The sequence below is a fragment of the Magnolia sinica genome, chromosome 14, assembly GCF_029962835.1.
Source record: "Magnolia sinica isolate HGM2019 chromosome 14, MsV1, whole genome shotgun sequence".
Lineage (NCBI taxonomy): Eukaryota > Viridiplantae > Streptophyta > Magnoliopsida > Magnoliales > Magnoliaceae > Magnolia > Magnolia sinica.
The window spans coordinates 79,200,073-79,210,727 of record NC_080586.1 but is presented as its reverse complement, the minus strand read 5'-3'; positions in this window follow the sequence as shown (position 1 = coordinate 79,210,727).

Genomic DNA, 10,655 nt, shown 5'->3' with positions numbered 1-10,655 from the left:
CATCTATAATGAGGGCATATGCAATATTGGAATCGTCCCTATATATTGCCGGTAACCTGTGATCACGCGGTGGATTCCTTCTCACAGGTGGCTGCTCCACCTGATCCTGTACCTCTATCTTCGCATCTGTCTCTGCCTGAGTATCATCTGTGTTAATCTGGATATCTACGATCACCTTTTCTAGTTCCTCTTGCTCCTTATAATTATTTTTGCGAAATAGAGAGCTTTTATCGAATCTGACGTAATGGTTAGTGATGACCTTGCGTGTGACTTTGTTAAATAACCTGTAACCTTTTACACTAATGTCATAGCCAACAAAGATATACTTTTTGGCCCTATGGTCTAGCTTATCTCTCTCATCTGATGGTACATGAGAGTAAACCTCACAATCAAATATGCGTAAATCTACGTAGTTGAGTTTCTGACCACTCCATACTTCCTGTGGGATTTTACATTTAATTGTCGTTGAAGGAGAACGGTTCACCAAATATAAAGTTGTGTTAATAGCCTCAGTCCATAGGTCCTTGCCCAATGCAGCATTACTTAACATGCATCTGGCCCTCTCCAGGAGAGTCCGATTCATTCGCTTAGCCACACCGTTTTGCTCGGGCGTGTGACGCACTGCGTTGTGCTTGATGATCCTTTCGTCCTTACAATAATCATTAAATTCAGTGAAAGGAAATTTTTCACTATTATTAGTCCTATTATTAGTCCTTAAAATCTTTATTTTTCGCCTTAACTATTTTTCCACCATTGCCTTCCATTGCTTGAATATGGTGAAAACTTCGGATTTCCATTTCATGAAGTAAACCCAAACTTTTCTGGAGTAGTCGTCAATGAATGAAACAAACCATGACGACCCCCTATTGGAAACTTCTGGCGATGGTCCCCATACGTCAGAGTACACATAATCAAGCACTCCCTTACAAACATGTTTTCTAGATTTAAAAGACAGTCTAGATTGTTTACCATATATACAATGCTTACATATATCTAAGTCAGAATTTTTAAAAACTGGAATCAAACATCGATCAGAAAGTACCTTCGTGCCTCGCTCACTCATGTGGCCCAGACGAGCATGCCACATACGTAGAGACGTGGAGTTTGTAATAGCCGTTGCTACTCCACCTGCTGAAGTGCTCCCAATCAGCTTGTAAAGGTTTCCGTGCCTTTATTCTCTCATAACCATGAGAGCCCCTTTTGAAACTTTAAGGGCACCATCAATACCGGTGAACTTGCACCATATAGCCTCGAGTGCACCGAGAGAAATTAGACTTTTCTTCATATCAGGAACGTGCCTGATGTCAGTCAAGGTACGCTCCATCCCATCAAATATTTTGATGCTCACCGTGCCAATAGCCACAACATTACAGGCTTTGCCATTGCCCATAAAAACCTGTCCACCATCACATTCCTTGTAACTGGTAAACCAACTCCTATGAGGAGTCATGTGATAAGACGCTCCTGTGTCAAGTATCCACTCTTCTTTATGATTGTCGTGTAAGTGACCAATCATGGAAATAGACAGAACATCACCACCACTTAATTTTTCATTAGATGTGACCACATTGGCCTCCTTGGAAGAAGCCGCTGAATTTTCTTTCTTCGTTTTAAGATTTCTACAATACTTCTTCATGTGTCTAGACAACCCACAATTCCAACACTTTAATTTTCCTTTTCCCTTGCCCTTGGATTTTGATCTAGGCCTTGAGGATCCTGTACCTCTCAGAATCTGTGCCCCTCGTAATCAGTGCATCAGAAGATGCCCCCATGTCATCGTTTAACTTTCTCATAGCCTTCCATTGAAGGGCTGAGATAACGGTGTCAATACTTAGGGTTTTATTTGCAGTGCACATCGTGTCCCTGAAAGACTCATATAATGCAAGAAGAGAATTCAACAATATACATGCCTGTTCCTCATCTTTGACCACTTCCTCCATATCCAGCAATTTGCACATCAATTTATTAAAGTTGCTGATATGGGCTTCTAGATCTCCACCCTCTGCCATCTTGAAGGTATAACACTGTAGCTTCAAGTGTAGGCGATTTTCAGAGGACTTCTTTACATATATATTCTCTAACTTCGCCCACAAACTAGCTGTAGTTTTCTCCCTCAAAACATTATAGAGAACCTCATCCATGAGACATAAACAGATAGAGGCTAAAGCATTACTATCAAGGTTTTCCCATTCATCATCTTTGATGGTAGATTTCTGCTCCTCAAGAGCCTTAATCTCGCCTTGCTTGGTTAACAGGCTAAGCATCTTAACCGTCCATAACTCAAAATTATTTTTGCCCTAATACTTCTCAATATCAAACTTCCCGTTTCTCATTATTACTAATCCTGCAGATTCAGATCTGTGCCCCAAGATTGCTCTGATACCACTTGTTGGGGATTTGTGTTGTGGAATTACACAGATCTAGATCTAGGATAGCAATTCAATAGTAACAAACAATCACAGAAGAACACATTGTTTTTAAAGTGGAAAACCCTTGCGGGAAAAAACCGTGGCATAAAGCGATAGAAATCCACTATGAAATAGAAATTACAAGAGAAAGGACTTACCCGATTCGAACAACCTCGAATCTCACTCTTACTACACCCTTTGATAACCCTAAAACCCTTTAGGAAGCTTTTTTGAATCATTTAGAATAGCCCTAGGGACCCTTATTTATAGTTTAGGAAACTTCCCTTTCGCACCCTTGCGAAAGGCGACATAGAATCCGCAGTCCGCATCAAATTCGGAAACGAATTTGTGTAACCACGACTAGTCGAGGGATGGCCACGACTGGTCGAGGGACCCCCTTGACCAGTCGTGACATCCCCTCGACCAGTCGAGCATCCCGGACACCAAAAAACTAAGCTCGCTAGACTTTGAGTCGAGCGGGCCACGACCGGTCATGCAACTCCCACGACCGGTCGAGCAATCCCTACGACCAGTCGAAGGCGATGAAGACTTTTCTAATAACAGGGACCATGTGTTGATGATTCAGACCATTGATATGTTGGGACCCACAGGGAATGCATAATGCCTTGAAAGTTGTCTGGATTGTATGATGCCATCCATCCCATGAGACCATTGTGGTGTTTTCTATAAATCCAAGGGTTGGAATTTTTGGATCTGAGATTTTTTGGGGCAGTATCCATCCATAGATTGGAAGGTCATGAGCAATCTACAATGTTAGGAAAGAGGTGAAATAATTAATGGGTAGGATCTTCCAGTACTAAAGATATGCAGGCCAGTCTATCCATCTTGGGCCCATCAAGTCAATGATCTGGACCATTGAGCTATGGCCCCCACCTGATCAGGACACTTAAAATCAGGGCCCGATAATTCCTCTCTCTTGATGGTGCATTATTGTTCCCTATCATTTAGGGAGATGGATATGTTTATGGGTGATTGGGTGCTGATATGATAGAAGAGGGTAAAAACAAAAGAAAGTAGGATCATCCAATGGCTATGTGTCGTTCCTTCCCAACATTCCCACTTCTCTCCCTATTCGTAGGCACTGTCTTTAATTGAATTGGTGGGCCTCTCTCTCTCTCTCATTGCATTGGAGGGCCTTCTATATCACTCATTGGGACTATGTTAATTGCATTGAAGGGTCTTCTCTCCCTCCCTCTTTTGGCCTTTTTTAGCTGCATTGGTGTGCCTTCTCTCTCTCATTGCATCGGTGGGCGCTGTTTCTTTATAATGGTGTGCCTTTCCCTCTCTCATTGGGCCTTTGCTAATTGCATTGGTGGCCCCCCCTCTCTCTCTCTCTCTCTCTCTCTCTCTCTCTCTCTCTCTCTCTCTCTCTCTCTATATATATATATATATAGGAATGCTTACCTACCCACCTTTTTACCTGAGCACCCATGAGCACCTTTGCACATATGTCATGGGCACGGAATCCGAACCGTCCACATGATGAGTCACTCCTTAAAACCTCACACACCCAACTTTCAGCATGATACAAAACTTTGGTGGGCCATGGCAAAAGGAAACATTTTCCTCCTTTGATCTGCCTTCCTCCCTATAGGAATGTTACGCACCTTTGCACGTGTGTCATGGGCATATAATCTGAATGGTCCACGTGATGTGACACCCCTTGATACCTTACAAGCCTAATTTTCAGCCCAATAAAGCGTCGTCACAAGCATCCCAAGTCAAGAATGTAAGCATAGGTAGTTGATGGGCTGGCCAAGATGAAATCCTAAGCCCGGCCCATTAGTTTCAAAATCAAGACAAGCTAGGCCCGTCGGGCATTGTTCTTTGCTTCTGTTGGGCCACAATTCGCAGTAGCAAAGCCGTTAAACATGTTAACTGCCCCAGCCTATTTGTTTATCCGATCTGAATATTTTACTAGACCTATGTAAATGGCCTGGCCCAGGCTGATACTTGTTTAGGGGTGCCAATGGACCAAATTTGGACCAGGCCAGGGTAGACCTGGGGCCTGGCTGAGACTTAAGACCCAAGGTCTAAGACCAGCACAGGCCCATCATGGGCGTATCACAGTAGGCCAAGGTCCAGCCCAACCTGTACCAGACCGGTCCACAGCAAATTTATAATATCCCTATTTCCTTATCCACCCATTCATCATTCATCAAATAGAGACGCTTATATAAAGATTAGAGTATTCAAATTATACAACTTTCCGTAAAACTTACAAAAGATGCTGAAAACAACTCGAATTTGTAACCTACACATAGCTAACCTAAACAAGTACTCCAGGACAAAAATGGGCTCTTAAATCTGATGTAGCGGCCGGTGCGTGGATGAAAAAGAAGAGATCAAATCATTGCTTCCTTCCTAGGATGATTATTGAATTCACAAAGAGATAAAAAGTTTTAAAAATAAAAAATAAAATTGATATTATTGATGAAAAGTATTGTTTATGCTGTTATTAATAGCCTTTTACGAGCAAAAGAGACTTTAGACTTTGAATTTGACAAGAACTAGAAAACTTTTTTAAAATAATAAAATTTATTAAATTATTTAAAAGTATCCATGCTCTTAAACGATTTTTTGATGACCAAAACAAAAACTTGAACTACAATCGGAATCTTAAAGAGAGAGAGAGAGAGAGAGAGAGAGAGAGAGAGAGAGAGGAATAACGTAATAAACATAGTAAGTTTTGACTTCAAACTTAAGTTTGATTCATGAAATAATTGAATTCTACAAAGCCATTCAAGGGCCATGAATAATTAGTTATAGTGTAGAGCTCGTTGATATCTTTCCAATTATATTTTATGCAATACAATAAATAATAGGTTGCCAAGTTAATGATATTGAAAGATATAGCTTGTGTTTAGGTGAATGATTTGTCTTTTTAAGCTTGAAATCAAAGGATTTTTGTTATATTTTAAAAGAAGGTACTCCGTTTAATGTTTCATTTTAATCTCTCATTGATATAGTGAATTTTTCATTGCCGGATTGCTTGTGGATATAACTCAAGTGGTGGACTACATATATCTTATGTTCTTGTGTGGTTGTGATTTTGAATTTTTCTCTATTATTTTTTCTATTTATTGCCGATAATTGTCATACATTTTGTGTGCCATTAGAATAAAATGGGTGCTTGGTTTTGATAGCGTGTTAGGGCGATGATTCTAGTTGCATCAAATGGTTGACGGTGGTTTTAAATGCTTCAAGTGGTATCAAAGCTTTTGGGTTTGTATAGTACATTGGAAGAGATAGCAATAGTAGATATGAGGTTGAAAATTTTGATGGGCAAAAGAATTTTGAACTTGAGAAATTAAAAGTTTAAGATTTGTTGATTTAACAAGGGCAACACAAGGCATTGCTTCAATAAGGCAAAGAAATCAGAATATATGACCGATGATGATTGGGATGAGATGGATGTCAAGGCATTATCTACTTTCTGTTTATGTTTAGCAAATCATATTTTATTTAACATAATTGGTGAGAAGATCACAACAAGTCTATGGGAGAAGCTAGAAACCTTGTATCAAACAAAGTCCCCCACGAACTAGATTTTCTTGAAGAGAAATTATATGCCATAAGGATAAAGGATGGTACAAAAATTTCGAACCATCTAAATACATTTAACAATATTATTTATCAGCTTGAAAGCATAGATGTGAGAATGGAAGATGAAGACAAGCGGTGACATTGTTATGTATGTTATCGGAGTCTTCTGACAATTTGGTTACATCATTAAGTTATACCAAGGAAGATTTACTTGGTTGGGATACGACTTGTAGTGCATTACTTGTAGATGAACTTTGAAAAAAGGTATCTTCGGAAAGTTTAAGTGGTTTGAAAGTGGAAGCTCTCATGACAAGAGGAAGGTCGAACAACCATGGTAGTAAACTAAAGAATTATTTAAGAAGCAAGTCTTGGGGCTGATCAACATCAAGGAGTGACAAATTTGCTTGCTAGGTATGCAGTAAGACTGGTCACTTAAAGAAAGATTATTGGAAAAATGAAAAATAAAAATTTGAACAATTTCGATTCGAGCAATGACAGGTAACTTTCCAAATCCAAGAATGAAACCAATCAAGTAGAGGTGTTAACATCGATGTCGATTAAAGATGATGCGCTGATGATAGGCTCTAACTTAGCTTTTTATCAAAATTAGATACTTGATAGTGGAACCACTCATCACATGTCACTACCAAAAAAATGATCAAAGGCTACGGACTATACTAGTTTTTAGCTATGGACATAGATTGTAGCTAATTTGCTACGGGTTAAAACCGTAGCTAAAAGATCCGTAAACCGTAGCTAAAAGGGATCACTTCTAAACATTCAATTAGCCTGTGATAGGCCCATAAGGGACTCTACGGGGCCCATTAAAATGTGTGTGCTCCATCTAATATGTCTATCTATTTTGAAAGAGAATTTCAGGGCAAGAGTCTAAAAAATGAAGTAGATCGAATGCTCAAGTGGACCACACGGTAGGAAACAGTGGAGATTAATACCTACCATTGATTGATGGTGTGGTTCAATTGAACCTTCAATGTGCCTAGATGTTGGGGTCATTCCTTATAAAAAAATTACAAAATTAATGGCCGGAGTGGATATATCAAATGCATCACAATGGACCCCACAAAGCCCTTGACAAGACCGCCCGTCTAGGACCGTCAAATGTGCGAACGCAGAGGGGGCTACAAAGGATGGTATAATAGCTACGGTCCATAGGGTTTTTAGCTACGGTCTAAAATCGTAGCATGACCGTAGCATGTAAAAATGCGAAATCCGCGCTGCCTTTTTCTTTTCCCCCTCCCACGAAATGTTTCATTTCCCTCCACTCCTCATAAAAAAACCCCATTCCCTCTCTCTCTCGATCTCCCATGCCCCTTTTTTCTCTCTCTCGATCTCCCGCTTCCCTCCCACATCCCTCTCTCTTGATCTCCCGCGCCTCTCTCTCTCTCTCTCTCTCTCTCTCTCTCTCTCTCTCTCTCTCTCGTTTGCTTCTCATTTATAGTGATCTAATCAGATCTGATATTGTCTTCCATCTCTTTCTTTCCTTTTGTTTGGTCTGATCATCTCTATATTTTGCTTTTTTCAGCTTTGGATTGTAGGTGAAAATGGGGCTCACGTTTACGAAGCTGTTCAGCTGTCTGTTCGCAAAGAAGGAGATGAGGATTTTGATGGTCGGTCTTGATGCCGCCAGTAAAACAACCATCCTTTACAAGCTTAAGCTTGGAGAGATCGTCACCACCATCCCCACTATTGGTAGCAGATCTCACCCCTGTCTCTCTCAATCTTGGATGCTGGATGGTTTTTGTTCTCTTTTTTAACCCAGATTATGTAATTCTGCATGTTTTTGGTGATTGATTGATGTCTGATATGGTTTTCATGCTTTTGGACTCAATTAGATCCTTTCTCTACCTGTAGAATCGGAACTAGGTTGTTGAAGCATGTATGTTTCTAGATCTGTTCATCTATTCGTACAGTTAGGTTTCCTAGCTTGATTCTAGTGGAACTTGTATACATGCCATAGATCCGTACATTATATTGTTGAAATCTGAAGATGTGCTTGTAGAGAGTGAGAGATCTGTACCTATTGGCTTTAGCGGGGGCTCTGTGTTCATGGGTCCATAAGTGAGAGGTTGGGCTCAGACTTATGCCGGTTAGCCATTGTCTGCATGGTTTTAAGACTTGCACCAACTCATTTGGTCTTGAGATGAGTTGTACTGGAGTTGGGGTGACTTAGCTGAGTCACCACCATGTTTCTCAAAATAGAAGGAAAAATAAAGAAATATATAGAATTTAAAAAATGGCACCTGGGGTAGTTTTATGATAAAGTCTAGTTAATGTGTGACCTTGAAATGCACTAAATATCAATTGGCTGTGTGAAATGTGGATAGGTATTTGATTGATTTCTTCGGTAACAGATCCACACCATTCAGGAAAACATGTTTCTTGATGGTAGTTGTAACCTACATATGTGAAATAGTTCATCTTGACCATGGTAGCTGGAAACACCCTAGGGCCATCTGAAATGCATTTCAGAAAAGGCAGATTTGCATTTCAAATGTTCTGTCAGAATTGAAATGCATTCCCTTGGGGAACGTTTGTGAAAGGCAATTTTGAAAAAGTAATAATTTTGCACTTCAAAATTTCTTTGAAACACTTGTGATGCATTTGTAAAACATAAGAGAAACTCATTTCAGACTTCTTTTTCTTTTCGTTTTTTTTTTCCTTTATCGGCAACATAAGCAAACCTCTTGTGAAACGTTTGTCAAGAGTAAGTTAAACATGAGCGAAACGACTGTGAAACTCAAGAAAAACATCTAAAATGATAGTGAAACTTTAAATTAATACATTATCATATTTTCTTAGTTTTTTATAAAATTCCCCAAACAATTTAAATATGTTTCTAATTAATTTAAAGGTTTTCTTATTATTTTTGAGACATGGCTAGCAAGAGACCATTCAACAAATAATGTTCACGCTTAATTCGATTTCGATCGTTAAAGTTACACAATTCAGTCAAAGAAACGAAAATGCCAGGAAATCAGCTTTTGAAGGAACAAGGTGATGTTTAGGACTGTACTTGATTTCTTCACAAATCTGTATCTATGAATTATTATTGAGCTCTCTTACTCTTTGAAGTTTCTTCTCCAAACTGTTAGAACTTCTACAGTGAAATTTCCAATGAATGTTGATCACAAGTCTACACTCATTCAACTACTCTGCAAGTAGAATTCAACTCAACTTGGTAAGACTCAACTTTTGAAAAACCTGGTGGTATCTGATAAAATGTTGCCAAGCACTTGAATAACTCTAGCGATTTCTTCACAAATACTTTTGGACTTTCTGAGGCTTGGATATGGTCACAATCAACCCTCAGTCACACTCATCTATCCCTTTTACACTTTAATCCTTAATTTTTCCCATCGATATGATTTTCTTGTCTTTTTTTCCTTTTCTAACGTAGGCAAGAAAATCTTCTCTAGAAATGTTTAACAACCCTTTCGTATTCCCATGCCATAGTGGAGCTTTAGGGAGCTTTAGGAATTCCAGTGACAGATTCGCTGATTTTTTTCAAGAGGAAATAATGTGGATAATTGCCCACCAGAACTAACCCCATGCTCCACGGAGCTTAGTGAAGAACAACCTCAGGATTTCCCGGTTTTTAGTATCTCCATAGATCCAGAATAATCTGCTAAATGTCTCTGCATATTCTTTGAATTGCGACATTGAACAGATTTCAAGCTTTTGTAGCATTTGCCATGCTTTTTGCTTGTTTTTATCCTTTTCTCTTTCTTGATCTGTGATACCACAAATCTCTTGCTTGAGAAAGGCTCCAAATAGGGATCCTCCACCATTGGCCGCTTTAAATGCTGCAACAAAACGATCATATTTTGTTGATAATTTAAACACTCGCCAGGCTACTTTGGCATTCCCTAATACGCTGCTTTCAAGATAAGATAGTTTTCTATCACTATCCCATTCATTGTAATTCGAACCAATTGTTATGTCCATTGCATTTTCCCAAGCAGAAATTTCTGCTACTGCAGTGGCTAGCTTGTTGCATGTAAGATAGACTCCTTTGTCATTGAATGGTTTAGTCTGAACTGAATCTAGTCTTATCTCTTGATCAATATTGCCTATATTGGGCTCATGATCTTGATGAGATTTCATTCTTCTTTCCCAAAGTTTTTCTTTTCAATAACTATTGCTATAGCTATCAAACACTTTGGATGGTTGTCTCCTTTTGTTATAACTGTTTCTTGGAGGGTGTCGACCATGATATGTTATTGCTTCAACCATTTGTTCTTCAGTTTTTTGACTGGGAACTGGTAGTTCAGCTTCAATTGATTCAATTGAATCTTCAATGCTAGGTATTTCATATCCATAATCTAATGGATATTCTAGCACACTAGTGACATATGCAATTGCTATGTTAACAGTTGAGTTATATGGTCACATGTTTCCCAATCTTTTTCAAGTTTGGATTTTGTTATCCTTAAATCTTCATTTAAGGGGTAACTGTAATTCTTGCATTCTCAATTGATGAGATTGCTTCATTCTTCTTCTCGATTTGGATTACTTAAATCTTCATCAAAAAGATCTTGCTAGAATCTTCTTGAAGGTCCAGCTCTCAAGCTATTTGGCCTTAATAGTCTTATGGTGAGACCATCTCGAGTGTTTAGCTTGTAATCGACTTCATTAGTTTCTCCTATTTGTACAGGAACT